Here is a 10,436-nt window from a genome sequence, read left to right on the forward strand (position 1 = left end):
GTAACCACTAACCTATTGTCTCTGTCTATGAGGTTTTGTTTCTCATTTGTTTGTCTTGTTCTTTTGTTATTTTTGGTTTATATACCACATGTAAGTGAAATCATATGGTTCTCTGCTTTTTCTGTCTGACTTATTTCGCTTAGCATTATAATCTCAAGATCCATCCATGTTGTCACAAATGGTCCTATTTCATCTTTTCTTACCACCGAATAGTATTCCATTGTGTATATATACCACAACTTCTTTATCCATTCATCTATCGAAGGACATTTTAGTTGTTTCCATGTCTTGGTCACGGTAAACAAAGCTGCAATGAACATTGGAGTACACTTGTCTTTATGGATAAATGTTTTCAGATTTTTTTGGGTACATACCCAGGAGAGGGATTGCTGGGACATAAGTAATTCTATTTGTAATTTTTTTTTGAGTGGTTACCCTTAAGTTTATGTAAAAGAAAGTTTGATATTAGAGTATTCCATTTTTTTCAGCATGCCTACTTTCTCCATTCCCATATTCTGGTTCAGGGCTTTACTGTCCCCCCTTTTATGTTTTGGTTGCCACAAATTGTCCCTGTTGATGGTGGTTGAATAGCCTCCTTTAGTATTTCTTGTAGTGCAGGTCATGTATTAGAAAATTCCCTCAGCTTCTGTATGTCTGGAAAGGTCTTTATTCCTCCTTCATATGTAAAGGATATCTTTGATGGGTATATTATTCTTGGCTCACAATTTTTCTCTTTCAATAGTTTGAATATTTGGTTCCATTCCCTCCTGGCTTGTAGAGTTTCTGCAGAGAAATCTGATGATAATCTAATGGGTTTTCCTTTGTAGGTTACTGTCTTCTTTTCCCAGGCTGCCTTGAGGATTCTTCCTTTGTCATTGGTTTTTTGACAGCTTCAATACAATGTGCCTTGGAGAAGGCCTGTTGGAGTTGAGGTAATTAGGTGTTCTATTTGCTTCTTGGATTTGAGGATCCAGTTCTGTCCACAAATTTGGGAAGTTCTCATCGACAATTTGTTTGAATATATTCTCTGTTCCCTTCTCTCTTTCTTCTCCTTCTGGTATGCCCATTATTCTTATATTGTTCTTTCTGATGGAGTCAGAAAGTTCTTGCAGAGTTCTTTCATTTCTTTTAAGTCTCAAGTCTCTTTCTTCTTCCATCCGTGTCATTTCCAGGTTTCTATCTTCCATGTCACTGATTCTTTCCTCCATCTGGTCAACTCTACTACCTAAGCTGGCTATTTCATTCTTCATTTCTTCTATTGAGATCTTAATCTCTAGAAATTCTATTTGGTTCTTTTTTAAAATTTCAATCTTTTTGGTGAAATGTTCATATTGTTCTTTGATTGTATTTCTGAGTTCACTAAACTGCCTTTCTGTGTTTTCTTGCATCTTGTTGAGTTATTTTCAGAACTGCAATCTTGAATTCTCTGTCATTTAAGTCACATATTTCCGTATCTTTAAGTTCCTTTTCTGGAGAGTTTTCACTTTCTTTCTGAGCTGTCTTTTTCCATAGTTATTCATGGCAATTAATGATTTATTATTTCTATTCCTAGACATCTACAGGAGTGGGTTCTGCAACAGGTTGATAGGAAGTGGTCTGTCTTTTGTTTACCAGTATGTGTTTGTGGAATATTTTATTTTATCTCTGACTGCAGCCCTTTTTTTCTCTCTCACACTGTAGTGTTATGTTTTCTCTGCACTATTCCAGCTTGTCACAATGGGGGGATTCCCTGGAATGTGGGCTTCTCCTCTGTTAACAGTTCGCCTGGGTCATAGGGCACTGTGTCCCTGTGGCGATGCAGAGAACTTTTGAAGTTCCAAAGCTCTTCCTGCTCTAGATTCAGAACCCATGTGTTTCAGCAGTTCTGTTTACTCCTGCAGGGATCCACCCAGACAGGTGGGGACAGAGGCGGGGTGGGTTGTGAGAATTGGCCCAGAGCAATGGCGGCAACCACCACCACAGCCGGTCCTGCTTCCACAGCTCACGCCCCTTCGCCAGAACTAGTTGGGCTGAGAATCTGTGTCTGCAGACCACAGTTCTCAGAACTGCAAATATTCTGTTCTTTTGATCTGACACTGCTACTCTTCCGCTTCTAGCACTGGGCAGTTGGGGGCAGGGCAAACTCTGGGAGGGTAGAGAGGGGACGGCTAGTCTCAGTGCCTAAGTTTTCCATTCTCTGCTCAGCAGTGAGGGCTTAAACCACGGTTTTCAGCCCTCTTCCCTCAGTCTTTGTTCCGACGGGTCTGCCGTGAGCGTTTGGTTCAGCTGTGTGGCCCTGTGGGCCATAAGTGGAGCCCTAGAAGTCCGAGTTCTTCCCTCTCCTGCAGTATAGTAGTTCCGGGATGTAGCGAGCTTGGAGCACTGAGCGAGGTCTGCATCCTACGCCCAGGCGGCTCTGTCTCTGCACTTTCCCTTCCCTCCACCCCTGCTCGCGCAATTTGCCCACCTTTAGGTGTATTCAGTAGTGAGACTCTTCGTCTTGCCTGTCTGCTCTGCAGGGAGTCCTTTATGGAGTTATAGTTGTTCAATTTGTTGTAAATTCCAGGGGAGACTTCCAGAGGTGTGAGGTGACTCACATTGCCATTTTGGTGATGTCTTCTGGAACCTTATTTTTTAAAGAATACTGAATCTCACCTGCCTCTTTACCTCCAGCCCAGGATTATAAAAAGACTCCCAGCATAGACTTTCTTTTTAGAGCCCCCATGTGCATATCATACCTTCCCTGCTTCCTGTCTGTCCCCTTTTCCAATGATTCTCAGCTCCCACTGTTAGAAAGCTCTGCACATAGGAATGAAGAATAACTATGACCTTATATATATCCTCTGAAAATAGTTATTTGCTGTTCACTACCACCACCCCAGGAAGGTCATATAGTGGTCAACTCAGAGTTGTGTGCACATGTGGATGTGGGGGGCAACTGCCTTGGGGAAGTTTTGGTGTTGGAAATTTGCTTATGTCCACCTCTGAAAGTAGCTGAACTTGTGGTGCCGGATCTGGGCTGTTAAGGGTGTGGAGCGGAGCCCCATCCCTATTCTCTCAGTTTCACAGATGTGTTCGCTTGGTGAGAATTCATTGAGGGGTAAACTTAAAGACTTATGTATATTTCTGAATGTATGTTTTATAAAACTTACAAAAATTTAGAAAAAATATATTGCCATGTATAACTGGATTCTACTCTGGGTTATTTTGGAAACTGCAGTTAAAAGGGTGCTTATGCTTTGAATAAGCCCTGACCTTTTATAACCCAGACCCTGGATTCTGATCACCATATGAGAACAGTAAGCCAATTTTAAAGGAAGCTATTTCTATGTCTTTACAGTCTGTGTTTATTTAAGGGATGGAGAGATATAGGTACCTTGTTCAGGTTTTATCTTGAGTGCTTATCCATTCTCTGGTCATCTTTTAGGAGAAATGCAGACTTTTGAAATCTTCTGCACAAACAAGGGGCCATGCTGCCCTCCCACTGCTCACCACTCGACTGTCTTTCCTGCATTGTTCTGAGTCTTAGCCACACAGATCTTTCAAAATAACTGCAGTTGTCATCATTGTTTGGGAGACTATTTTGGAACATTGACTTAGCTTGGTGACAAGAGGGGATACAGGAAGGGCCCAGCTGCTGGGAGGCCCTGGATGCCAGGGAGTTGGGGGTGGACAGGAAGTCAGGGGGATTGGGCTGCAGGAGGTTTCCAGGAGCTCAGAGGTAACACGGTTTCTGACAAGTGTTCAGCCTTGGTGTGGAGAATTGGGAATGAAGGAGGAGAAAGGATGGGGAGGATTGCATGTAGGTGAGGGAAGCTATGGAAGATTATTGGAGCTGGAGGAAGAGAAGGAGAAGAGCAAAGTGGTTAAAAGAGGAAGGGGTAGGGAAGTGAAGGTGGGTGTTGAGAGGCACTAATGGTGTTTTGACATATTGTTTAAAGAATAATTTCTGCAGCCTGGAACTTGGGGACAGCTGTTAGGAACCTTCTATGAGATGACAGAAAAGTAAGTGGGAGTGAAGGCACACGATGATTAACAGGCAGCCTCATGTTGAGTTGGATGACATCCTACCAACTTTAGCAACTTAATAGGTGGTCAGACCACTTCCCAGCTTCCAGTTCTGTTGAAATGGCAAAAACAGATCTCAGAGGTGTTGTGACAGAGGGGAGGGGCATATGAGTTCTAATGGGACAAAGCTGGAATTCCGTTTTCTATTATTTAACATTTTCTCTTGACTTCACAGGCTTGTAGAAACAGCGTATCATGAGTTAAATACCCCCGTTGCACTGGTTCTTGTATCCCTGTGATCTCACAGGATTTCTAGCCCCTTCAAAGTCTGCACCAAATGTTCAGGGTCCTGCAATATTGGAATTTGCAATAAGAAATATATATTTGATCTTCGTCCCCATTTGTGGTACAGAGCTCCTAAAACCTTTGGAATTTCCTGTGGTGAGAGCAATAAAGGCTTCTTTTATTATGTACATGAGGTGACTTTTTGACCTCACCTAAGGGTGGGAGCTGGTCGTCAGAAGAACGAACCTTATGATCAGAAGGTTGGCATTTTTAGTCCTGCCCTCACCCCCACCCCCCACCTCAGGGAGGGTAGTGGGGCTGGAGATTGAGTTTATCACCAATGGCCAATGAGTTAATCAACCTTGCCTATGTAAAGAAGCCTGCATAAAACCCCAAAAAGGATGGGGTTCAGAGAGCTTCTAGCTTGGTGAACATGTGGAGGTACTGAAGAGAGTGTGGAAGCTCCAACCGCTTTCCCACATATCTTGCCCTTGCATCTCTCCCATCTGGATGTTCCTGAGTTATATCCTTTTATAATAAATTGGTAATCTAGTAAGTAACATGTTTCTTTGAGTTCTGTGAGACGCTCTCGAAAATTAATCAAACCTGAGAGGGAGTCATGGGATCCTCTTATAACCAGTTGATTAGAGCATAAGTGACAACCTGGACTTGTAGCTGGTGTCTGAAATGGGGGGTGCGGGAGAATCTCATAGGACTGAGCCCTTAACCTGTGGGTTCTGACAGTATCTCAGGGTAGATATTGTCAGAATTGAGTTGAATTGTAGGACACCAGCTTGTGTCTGAGAATTGCTTGGTGATATGGGACCTCCACTCTCCAGTCCCTGGTCCCCATCGGAATTAGGTATAGAATCTGAATTGGAACTGGTGACCAGAATCTTAGTTCCCTATAGAGCATTTCCGTGTTCATGTACAAGTTCTCTCCCACAAGACCACACTGCATCTCTCTGGCTGGGTGCACCCCTGAGCACAAATTTTGCAGAGTTGCTTCACCAATGCCCTGTGGGTCGCTGTTGCCAATGTGTTCTGTTGGTCTACCCACCACCTCTTTATACCTGGAGTTATGGCTTACAAAAGAAGTTCTCAAGAAGAGATGCTTCTGTCTCAGAATTTTACACACTCTAAGTGAATTTTCTTTTTTTCCTGTTGTGCTCATAATACTCTGAGGCTTTATTCCTGGGTAAGCTTGCAGCACATTTTTTTTTTCTCCTTCTTTCCTTATAATGAGTACTAGCCCAGAAAACTTGTTAGCAACACCCCCCTCACCTACACACACAACTTACAAAGACTTCCACTGGGCATCCTGCCATATGCCACCCTTACTTGAATCCCAGTGATGGGTCCAAATGATCCACCCTCCATTTAAGCTCAGATTCTTACTTCATCTAAAAGCCTGGCCTTATTGAGAAACAAACTGGTTTTCCATAGACTTCATCTGTTCTTCCACATGCCTCCTGCCCCATTGTCTGGGCCTGTCCTTTGTAACCTAGTGTTTGAATCCTACTCCTTACCACCTCACAATCTAGAAAAACCTTGTTTTCTGTTGCTTTCTCCCAGAATTTTCATGCTTTTCAAAAGGACCAGAAACATTAACTGCTCTCATAAACTAACTTAGTAAGAAAATTAAAAGGAGATGCTACCCTTTTACACTGGGCTCCTCTGGACCCTTCATCCCAACCCAGATAAAATGATTTATATTCATAGTTGATATAATTGTGCATGTTAAAAATCCCAAAGAGTCTGAAAAAAATTTCCTAGAACTAATTGAGTTTAACAAGATTCCAGGACATAAAGTCAACACACGCACACAAAAGCAGTGATATTTCTAGATAACAGTGTTTTAGTCAGGGTTCTCCAGAGAAACAGAATCAATAGTATGTGTGTGTGTGTGTAGTTTTTTTTAAAAAAATCTACATATAAGTGGACCTATGAAGTTCAGACCCATGTTGTTTAAGGTCCAATATTTTTGTTCCATGGTTGGGAATCTGAGGATATGGAGGTCCATCTGTAAAGTTTTTGTGGAGTCAAAAGTTATATGTGGATTTTTGACTGCATGGCGGTTAGAACCCCAACGCCCACGTTGTTCAAGGGTCAACTGTATATATGTCTGTCTGTATGTGTGTATACAGAGGGTGCCAAAAAATGTATACAGATTTTAAGAAAAGAAAATCTATTAAAATTGTAATACTCAATATATACTGATAACAAAAGATGCATACAAGTCACATTTGACTTCTGCAATTTCAAGAGGTGCTCAAAGTGGTTACCATCAGCATCCAGATACTTCTGATTACAGCGAACTACTGCTTGAGCAATGTTGACCAAAGTGTCCACTACATGCATTTTTTGGCACCCCTGGTGTATATATGGGGTGTTAAAAAATGTATACACATGACTTGTATTCATCTTTTGTAATCAGTATATATTGAGTATCACAATTTTGACACAGTTTTTTTCTTTCTTAAAATGTGTATGCATTAGTTTTGGAACCCTCTATATATGCCAGGGGTGCCAAAAAAGTGTATACAAGTGGACCCTTTTGTCAACATTGCTCAAGCAGTAGTTCATCATAATTAGAAGTATCTGGCCACTGATGGTAACCACTTTGAGCACCTCTTGTAATTGCAGAAGTCAAATGTGATTTGTCTCCATCTTTTGTTATCTGTATATATTATTACAATTTTAATAGGTTTTTTCCCTTCTTAAAATCTGTATACTTTTTTTGGCACTGTATGTGTGCATGCGTGCGTGTGTGTGTGTGTGTGTGTGTGTGTGTGTGTATATATATATATATATATATATATATATATATATATATATAGAGAGAGAGAGAGAGAGAGAGAGAGAGAGAGAGAGACAGAGAGACAGAGAGACAGAGAGAGACAGAGAGAGACAGAGAGAGCCAGACAGAGCCAGAGATTGAGTTTTATTTGTTTTAAGAAATTGGCTCATGCAATTGTGGAACTGGCAAGTCTAAAATCTGCAGGACAGGCCGGCATGCTGGAGACCAGGGAAGAGCCGGTGTTGCAGTTCAAGTCTGAAAACCATCTAGAGATGGACTTCCTTCTTCTTCAGGAGACCTTGGTTTTTTTCTCTTAAGGCTTTCAACTGATAGGATGAGGGTACCTGCTTTACTTAAAGTCTACTGATTTAAATATTAATCACATCTAAAATATACCTTCATAGCAACATATAGACTAATGTTGGACCCAAAAATGGGTTCCATGGCCTACCCAAGTTGACATAAAATTAACTATCACAACCAGAAATACTGTATGATTGGAAAGCAAAATTAAAAAATAATATCACTTAAAAAACTAAAACATGAAATACTTAAGTAAAAATCTCACTGAAAACTAAAAATGGTAATGAAAGAACTCAAAGAAGACCTAAATAAATAGACATACTATGTTCATGAATTGGAAAACTTAATGAAGTTGTCAATTCTGCCAAAATTGATCTATAGATTTAACACAATACCAGTCAAAATCTCACCATGACATTTTGTTGATATAGGTAAGGTGATTCTAAACTTTATATAGAGAAGCAAAGGATTAGAATAGCTAAAACAATTTTGAAAAATAAAAATAATGTTGCAGAAACCACACCACTCAATTTTAAGACACGCTCTGAAGCTACTGAGAACAAGACAGTGTATTTCACACGAGGATACACATTGATCAGTGAAACAGAATGGAGAGTCCAGAAATAGATTCACACAAACATGGCCAATTAATTTTTGACAAAGGTGCAGAAATAGTTTAGTCGAGAAAGGATCATCTTTCCTTTCTAAAAATTTTATTTTTCAATTATAGTTAACATACAATATTATATTAGTTTTCGGTGTACAACACAGTGATTAGACATTTATATACCTTACAAAGTGATCACCCCAATAAGTCTAGTACCCATCTGACACCATAAATAGTTATTATAATATTATTAATTATATTCCCTATGCTGTACTTTACAGCCTCGTGACTATTTTTATAACTGGCAATTTGTACCTCCTAATCCCTTTCCCTTTTTCACCCATCTCCCCAACCCTGCTCCCGTCTGGCAACTATCAATATCTTCTCTGTATCTATGAGTTTGTTTCTGTTTTGTTTGTTCATTTATTATGGTTTTTGGATTCCACATATAAGTGAAATCATATAGCATTTGTCTTTCTCGGTTTGACTTATTTCACTTAGCATAATACTCTTTAGGTCCATCCATGTTGCAAATGGTAAGATTTCATTCTTTCTTATGGCTGAGTAATATTCCATTATATATATATATATATCACATCTTCTCTTTATCCATTTGTATTTCAATGGACACTTAGATTGCTTCCATAATTACACATCTGTCTCAAGACTTGCATGAAGATAAGCACACAAAAAGATATTCAGTATCATTAGACATTGAGGAATTGTTAATTAAAATCACAAATAAAATACCACAACACTCCGAGCAGAATAGCCAAAATAAAAATAGCTGGTGATATCAGATGGTGGAGAAATTATGGAGCAACTGCAATTCTCACACATTCCTTATGGAAATGAAAAATGATAAAATGATACAGTCTTTCTGGAAAACAGTTTGGCACTTTCTTATAAAGTTAACATACATTTGCCATGTACTCCATTCCCTACGAAAGTGAAAACTTATGTTCACATAAAATCCTGTATATGAATGTGTATTGAAGCTCTGTTGATAATTTCCCCAAGTTGGAAATATCAAAATGTCCTTCAGTGGGTGAATAGATACACACATTGTGGTACATCCTTACAATGGAACACTACTCAGCAATACAAAGGAATAAACTATTTATACATGCAACAACCAATGCCATTCTATGCTGAACAGAAGTAGTCTCAAAAGTTTACATACTGTGTTTCTCATTCAGATGTCATTTACATGACGTTTTTGAAAAGACAAATAGTGACAGAGAGCAAATCAGTGGTAGGGGTTGAGGAGACTGTGACTATAAAGGAAGGGTATATTTTTCGGGGTGATGGTGCTATTTTGTATCCTGATTGTGCTGGTGATTACGCAGCACTACACATGTGTTGAAATTATATAACTGTATACCAGAGAATCCTCTAGTGTGATTTTAAAAATAAAATTAGTAAAATTACAGAGGATGGACAGTGAGTTCTACTAAAGGCCTCTAATTACTCCTCACAAAGGTGAGGTTGATAACCCATGAGTTGTGCAGCTGCTATCAAAGTATTGATCCATGTATTTTGATTTGGATTCTTGCTATAGATCCATTATGACTAAACAAAAGGATGTCTTAAACTTTTCTTGTCAACCCCAGGAAAACTGCTTATAAAATCCCTCTCTCATTTGAGTTCTCAGCATGGCCAACAGTGGAGTTTTCCTGCACACTTTGATAGTGGAGAGCTTTTCCCTGCCATATATTGAGGTATAGTCTTCAGACAGTATAAACATAGGTCTTACATGCATAGTTTGATGAGTTTTGACAATGTGTACTGTGGTGTGTTTGTAAATGTTTACTAACTAGACCTCTGGTGGAATTAAAAAGGCCTAATTTGTAGGTGTTTAAATTTCTATGGTATAAACACTTTTATCACGGTGGGTTCCGAGCTACCAGTGTGATTATCACCTGGCTCGCAAACTTTCTGATAATGTAATAATCAGCACTCTTGATGGTTCCAGCAGGCTCCAGCACACCACTGCCTCTATATACCTGTGTAACCATCACCCAAATCAAGACTTAGAACATTCCATCATCCCACAAGGTCCCCAGTGCTGCTTGGTAGTCAATCTCCACCCCACTCCAAGCTGTACAAACTACTATTCTGATTTCTACCACCACAGATTAGATTTTCATATTCCAGAACTTCATAAAAATAGAGTGTATATATAAATATATGTGTGTGTGTGTATATCTGGTCAGGATTTTTTTTTTTGCTGAGATTTGCGATTCACCCATATTGCCGTATTTATCTGGTTGTTTGTTCTTTCTATTACGGAGTAGTATTTTGTTGGTTGTACGGATAGACTACAGTCTCTTCTCCTGTTAATGGACATTTGGGTTTCCTTATGTTTCAAGTGTTGGGCTTTTCTGAGTAATCTTAAAAGTACTGGAGAGGCAATGGAAGCAGGAGGTTCTAATATTCTTGACAAAGACTTTT

This window comes from Rhinolophus sinicus, chromosome 9 (genome assembly GCF_057876585.1).
Source record: "Rhinolophus sinicus isolate RSI-liver-muscle chromosome 9, RSI-T2T, whole genome shotgun sequence".
In the NCBI taxonomy this organism is placed as follows: Eukaryota; Metazoa; Chordata; class Mammalia; order Chiroptera; family Rhinolophidae; genus Rhinolophus; species Rhinolophus sinicus.